A 7,603-nucleotide genomic window follows, 5' to 3' on the forward strand; every position below is an offset into this window, starting at 1 on the left:
GGTCAGAAGAAACTCTTGCAGGCCGCTTCCTGTAGGCCACGTATACGGGATGATGAGGGACGAGAATAAATCTAGAAGTGTCACTTTCACGAGGAAATGACAAGCCAGAGCTGCACGAGAGTCTGCTGCAAGTATGTGGCTGCTGGTGAAGTTGGTGAACGTGGCCTTGGCATCTGTAATCGCTTACAGTCAGGCAGATGACTTCTGAATTCTGCCAGATGCAGGGGTTGGAAGAGCTCCTTTCTGAGTTCCGGGACATGCTTGGGGCTTTCAAACAGATACAGTCTGCAAAGGACACGCTGGAAGATGTGTCGGCCCAAATTGGTAAGTTCCGTGTCTTGTTCTGTTCCATCACTGGGAAGTTTTTGAAGGTTTGTGGAGGCACTGTTATTGACAGATCCAGCTTCATTTGGGTGCACGTCTTTCCGTCCTCTCTGCTGTGTGCTGGGCTCTGATGTAGGCTCCTCTTCAGGCTGTAATACTGCTTCCTATCAGCCTGCACCCGGGCTCTCTTTATCTAATATCTCCTGCCACGCTGTCAGAACACGACTGCTGAATTTTTACATCTGACTTCTTCATTTCCATGCAAATGACTAATCAGGAAAACAAAACAAGAATCCCTAAGACACGTTGCTCTACTACATTATATGAGAAACAGCAACTCCTGAAAAATAGCGATGGTTTAACTGATGGTTTACAGCTCTTTCTTTGCTATGACCTCATGGTTACAAGAACAACAGCTCTGTGATACGTTTTATGTTGGTTTTAATATTCTAAAATAAAAGTAGTAGGCATGTTCCCCTCTTTTTCATTACAGTAGATGTTGCTTTTTTCATGTATCCGGCAAACATCCTGCTTTTATATGCTGAGGCAGTCTTGTATCATGAGGAAGACTTCAGTCTTCTCGCTCTGGAATCTGTATGCTTTTTACTTGGAGCTTTATAGTTTAGAACCAGTACAACCGAGACGTTTGGAACTAAGCAAATATTTCTGATTTATTCTTGGTCTTTGTTGCTTTCACAGCAGGTATTTTGCTGTTTGTGTTTAATATCCATGGTGTAAAAAAAAATCCCAAAAAACCCCAAATTCTGCAAAACCGAGGAGGAAATAGAAGAGCATGCTAAGGTACTGCCCGTCTTTTGGCGAACAAAGTTGAAATCAGGTAACAGGAATGTGCAGAAGTGGATTGGAAAAAACAGTGCCTTTCCCTGTCCTGCCTCGCAGCGGAGGTTTGGTAATATGTTGTTACCAGGGTCTCTAACAAGGTACTTTGGCTTTTCTCACAGGCCCCTTCAGTTCTGTTCAGATCAGCTCTGAGTCAAGACAGCCGCGCTAAGTGGACGTGTTTCTCGCCCTGCGTGCCAGGAGGGCAGTGGCAGTTGAGGGACGGGCTACTGGAGTTTTGAAAGAGTGCTGGCCAGGAGCACGCTCTGTTCAGTCAAAACTTTGGAACCCGCTTCAAGGTGATGAATGAGGATGACAAAACGATTTTAGTGAGCAGGCCCTGGGCTCATCATGGCAAAAGCTGAGGAGAGAGCTGAGAATTTTTCTAACTATTTTGAGGAATTTGCACAGAAATGGGAGCTCTTTGATTAGCCTCATACCTGGTGCATATCAGTTTCCTCACCACTGAGTAAAGCACATGTTCCAGCATGTGGAGAGCTCGAGTTCGGTGCATTCAGCAGCAGCATTGGTTTCTGACCAAAGCTTACATCTTGATGCTAGTAACGGTTAAAACTGAAAGCCAGAATAGGTGAATCTTTTGCTATCTCTTGTATGGGAATACACTTCAAGAAGTTAATCTAATTAACTTCTTTTTAAAAAAAAAAAGCAGCAATTAAGGTACAGTTGCCAAAAACAGTACCTGGGTTTTGAAAGATAAATTGCAGGGGAGATAAGTGGCTGGGAGCCACGGCATCTTGAAGAGGAGGGGTATCAGCTCCCTCTAAATTCAACACTCGGCCGAAGCTCCAGTCATGCAAACCGGTTTAAGATAGTCTGTATTCTGCTGTGAGGGGAAAGAAGTCTGTTGTTACTGCAAAAATTACACCCTGAACTTTCCCTTAAAATGTGTATGTAAATGTTTTCTAATTTTGTCCTTTCAGAACTATTCTGTTGCAGCTGACCTACCATCTCAATTTACAATAAAACCATTTTGTAGAATAAATTGCTGGTTTTGGCACCCCACTACTTGTCTCAATGCTTTCACCAGCTCCGAGAATTAAAATGCACCTACCAGATTTGCGTCATGCAAATCCACTTTTCCATCATCTGAGATCTGAGTCGTTCTTTTCCTATCCACATTAAAGATTAATGTTTTCAATAGCAATGATAATGTGAGTCAGTGCTGTAACTGCGATCTAGGACTTCGCCGTGCCCTCACACATCTTCTTTCGTCTCATGGCATGTTACAGTTAAAGCTTTTCCTTTCTATTACTATAGGGTTTAATTTTGGGGAAACTTAGAGATGTGTTAGGAATATGAAACAGGTATTTCATGGACACTCTGGGCCTTCCTTATTCCTGAGTAATTACTTTGCAAGAGGAGCTGTTGGATGCTTTTTCTCCTCGTCCTTTGCAGATAAATACTATTCCTGGTCTGTCAGAGAACTTACAGTAAAGGAATAATGTGTGCTTTTGTACCTGCCTCGCTTTCCTGTCCTGCAGAGTTTTACCTTAGTTGGTACCAAGCAAGTAAAGTTATCGTGGGCCCTGGCGCAGCTCAGGATTTCCAGATGTGCAAATCTTTTCAACAATTTTTTGTGAAGAGTTGCAGCCTTGGTCCTTTGACTTTGTAAGCCTCAGCTGTTACAGCGCTGGCAAGGAACTTAGCTAGATCCTTACAAATTCATTTAAGATTGGGGGGCGGGGAGCTTATTGCCACAATGCAGTTCCACAAATGTTAAACAGTTAGAGGCCTGGGTGCATAGAGTTCATCTTTCATCTGAAAATTATGTAGGCTATTTACACAGACCTGAATCAGTTAGCGCTATTTGTGTGCACTTACACATTTGAACCATAGCTGCTTCCTGATAGTGTTTTAGTCTGCCTCTATGAAGCTTAACTCTCGTTCTGAAATACTGCCTGCCACCCTTCTGCAGCACCTTCTCGGGGTCTGTAACTGAAATTTAGGAAAATCTTCTTTTGGAAAGTCTCTTTGCCAGGAATTTTTCAGATGAGGAGGTGGCTGCTTCAGAAGCAATTTGCCTCTGTAGCGTCCTTGGAAAGTGCTCTTGTGAAGAGAGAAAAAAAAAAAAAATTTAAGTGGTGAACGTAGGTACAAACTCGTGCGTGAGTACAAAGCAGGTACCAAATGCTTTTTGCGAGCGACACTAATGGTAGATGGAGTCAATGGCCTTAAAAGCTCTGGCACGTGAACTTGTCAAAAGTGGTGTGCCAAAACCACGTTTTTACAAAACAAATGGCGTTATCTTATCAAATGTAGTACTTCTGGAGTACATAGGAAAAACAAAACATACTCTTTTATATGCCTTCAACTGTGAAAGGGACTATTGCTGCTAACAATCAGTAGATGGATTGTAGCATTTCAAGTCTTCAGCTTGCTACATGAAATTGCTCTACCATTAAAGCTCCCAGGTGGAGTTCTCTGGAGTTACTTACCTCGCTGTTAGCGATTCTTTCCTGGACAGACAGAGGTCTTCTCGCAGGACTGTCCAACGTGCAGCTCGAGAACCCTGTCCAAGAGCAAAAGCCCCCCCCAAACTCCTTAAAACAGAAAATGCCTGAACATGGTCCTCTTCTGTGAAGCTGGGAGGAAAGGGGACGCAGGAGCAATTTCAGTGTCTTGGGGTATGTCAGGGGGAGTGGTTTGGAGAATAAAAGTCTGGTTCCCGAACTGAGAGACCAAGGACCAGGTCAGCCCCAGTACTGAATGCTCTCGTGTTTTTTGCAGGGTGTAGCATCGCCTCAGCCTCCGTTCTTAGACTGCAGCTCGGCATCTATTTCAGGTTTTAACATAACGGTGTTTATGAAGTAGCTAACTTAACACTAGCTCCTTTGTGCACACGGTTTGAAGTATCCTGTCCTAGAGGAAACTGAAGTTCTGAAACACTGCATGCTTATCTGGATGGTTCATTTCCCTGGTCCAGTCACCCACTGCAGCTAAAGGTTACAGGTTTGCATTCCCCAGATTCCAGTACACCAAAGTGAATACTGCACATTGACGTAATTTTGAGCACAGAAACCTTGTGTTTGCCTTCTCTTTTTCATAAATACCGTCAGGCTTGGCAGTGGTACCTAGTTCAAACTAGGTTTACTGACCTGACTTAAAATACGGTTTTAAACAAAGTTTAGAAAGTGCTGTTGATTCGTTTGAAACGAGAACAGTTTGGCAGCTCCAGTCAGCAGTTTCGTCAAGCGAAGCAAGGCAAGATTTGTAGTGGGAGATAGTACCTTTTATTAGGCCAGCTGGTGTTGGGGGAAACAGATGCGTGTTTATATACACAAGCGTTTCAAGTCTGAAATAGAAATAGCAAACTTGAAGTTAAGTACACACTGAGCGCAGTTGTTCTAATTCAATTATAAACTTAATTATACTAACCAGTTAGACGGTTTGAGGGAGCAAGGGGTGCTGGTACCTATGTAGCACAGCGAGAAGCTGACAGAGATAAGGTGGTCCAGGTCACACATTTATCCCCATGGAAGATTTGTCTGTGCCTGGGCGACTGCTGCTGCTGTTTATGGGATGGTGCTGTGACCAGTGCTGAAGGAGCGGTCTGGGTTAAAAATAAATTCTAAAAAAAAGAAGATAACTAGTGATCTGATTCACACCATGGCCTCACGGTTGAATGAGTGTACCTGAGGGATTGGTGAGCGCGAGGGTGGGAATTTGCAGAGCTTTTTGGGCACTAAAGCCAACGTGGCATTTATGTACCTGAAGTCTGTTGGGTTTAGGATTCAGAAAAGTTAGTGTTTTCATGATATTTTGTAAGTTGCCACAGCTCAGGATACGGAGGTTAAAGGTGGGGTGGTAGTTTTCGTGGTGCTAAAAAATTATTCACTTCTGTTGTAAAATGATGTAGCTAAGTGAGAAACTGAACGTGAACAGCTCTATGAGTTTACTTCACTGACTCTTCCAAAGAAAAAAACCAAGATTATTATCGGTACTACATTTCAAAACCAATTATTTGAGCCAGAAGGTTAGGCAGGAGGTGAATAAGAAGCTAACTTTTGGGTACGTGGAAGTAGGCAGATCACATAAGCAATATTTTTCAATTCTGCTACAATTCCTTTTCATTTACACACCATGGTGTACACTTCCACGTTTACTGTTTCTAAGCGGAGAAACTTGACATGTGTTTAATCATTGTCCCAAAACAGTGTAAAGGAATTGGTAACTGTTGCTAAAACTTGTTTTTCAGTAGCCTTGAAACAGTAAGGAGCTAAGTTACTTTGAACTACTTAAAGGTCAGGTCTACATTAGTGCTCCCAGGATTAAAAAAAAAAAAAAAGAACTAATTTTCAAATGAATTGTACAAAGTCTTTGGGACGGTAACACTTGCCTTCAGACTGCTTTTGGCTAATAGTGGAGAAAATTCTCCTTGCTCTGGAAGTGCTGAAGTGCTCGCGTTTGAATTCTCACCTTGCCCGGGGATCCGCGCTTTGGTGGTGAATCCCCACACGTTTCCAGTGCAGGAATGCATGCTGGAAAAACCATTCTCTTGAACTGTAAGTGTCTGCAGCAAAGTTAAATGCAGCCCATTAAATACGGGCCGAAGTGGCCCGCTGAGAATATTTTTAAAACTTTTGAAAGAGTCTATAAATTTCACCGTGTTTCTCTTGAACTTTGAAATACTCTAATGTCTTGAGGGCCAGGGTATAGGCGTGTGCGTGGGGATTGTGGGGAGGAGGAGCCGTGCTGCCAGCAGCTGGGAAGGAAAAGCAAGCCACCGTTTCTTCGATACCAAGCCCGGTCTCTGCTTAGAGAATCGCTGACGGTTTGTGGCTCGAAGATGAGCAATTTGCCAGCTCCAACCCACTTATTAGTTTATGTGTGCACCTTGATCTCCCCACCCCAAACACTGCCAAGGTACCGTGTCTATTTAGTTCTAGTTTACGGTTCTTTAATCGCTCCTGAACGTAGCACCCTATACCTTGTGGACTAACAACTGCTGTCACGGACTATCTAATAATCGGTAATAAGACGTGACAAAATGTCATTTCGAAATGGTGATGATCCAAAGATGTTAGACTTGAGGTGAAGTTGTAACGTTGCAGCCCTTTACTCGCTTTTGTCACTGTGACTTAGTGCAGCTATAAAAGTGCCCTATGCCACTAAAAGATTAACAAAAGGAATTGAACCATTTTATAACCTGGCTGAGCTTTAACATGCTCATCTTTTCATGCGGAAAATATTTTCATATTGATTAAATTACCTTCTAAAAATATTTGACGTTTTTACTACCTCATTTACTGTAAAGAACTGATGTTGTTCCCCTTCCTCGGCCCACCCCTTTTGACTTTTCTGAAAATAGCGTGCATATGCGTACGTCCTTTGTCCACACTGAAGCCTGTGTAGGAGCCACTTGTTTGAATGGTGGTGTCAGTGCAATGAGGGGGAAGGTCGTTTTACAGAAGTGACTTAACAGAGCAATATCCCACATTCGTGGCAGGCACGCTGCTCCTGTAATAAATGTAAATCCATTTATTGCACATCACTGACTTCAGCTATTTTATTTTAAATTCTGTAACCAGATCAAGGTCAAGGAAGCAAAAGATGAAAGGAGAAGGGGAAAGGAAGCCAGAAGAGGGGAGAGGCAGGCAGGGAAGGGGAAGCAGGACAAGGAATGGTTCAGAGCAGGGTTTGAAGGAGGTGAGCAGAATAGAGCTCTCACACTTAGAGGCTGGAGACATGAGCATTACTCATTCAGAGGAACAAAGAAGGAAAATGCGTTAGTCTTCTGGGCATGTAAGAATTGGGAGTATTGCTTGCTTAGATTTTTCTCTTTGTTTATAATTATGTATTGGTACTGTTTCTAAATACCAGGTATACTGTTGATAGTCCTTGCAAATGTATTATTCTTTTTGTAGCCAGTTGCTGAACAGAAGTACTTCTGGACTTCTGACGTGCCGAGGAATTGCTGCAGCGACTGGGAATTCAGAAGGAAGGGTATCCCAAGGCCATTTTAGAATATGCTGTTACAAGATTTTACTGTAGTGTTTCAGTCGGAGATCAATTAAATGTGCTTTTCATTTGATTCACGCTGGAGAACAAACAGTCTGGATCTTCCGATGCCTCTTGAGGTCGATATGTTTTCTTTCACCGAAGGGAGTGTTTTGCTTCTGGTGCTTAACTTCTTCTGCAGTAGTGTGAAATTTCATTTTAAACCCAAATGGCCCTTATAGTTTCACTCAGACTTTATATATATAGTTAAGTGATAGTTAATCTGTTCTCTCGAATAGATACTTTTCCTCTGTCTGAAAGGGTTTGCAGTATCAAAAGTGAAATCATAGGCACAAGAAGCAGCCAAGTGTAAATGTCTGTAGAACAAGGTAGGCTCTGACAGCTGCCATTTAAATATGTGCTAAGGCTGGTGAGATTTGTGGTAAGTTGTTCCAAACTTGCAGTGCTCTTTGTATCTGTG

Source organism: Aptenodytes forsteri, unplaced genomic scaffold (assembly GCF_000699145.1).
Source record: "Aptenodytes forsteri isolate BGI_AS27 unplaced genomic scaffold, ASM69914v1 Scaffold126, whole genome shotgun sequence".
NCBI classification, from domain to species: domain Eukaryota; kingdom Metazoa; phylum Chordata; class Aves; order Sphenisciformes; family Spheniscidae; genus Aptenodytes; species Aptenodytes forsteri.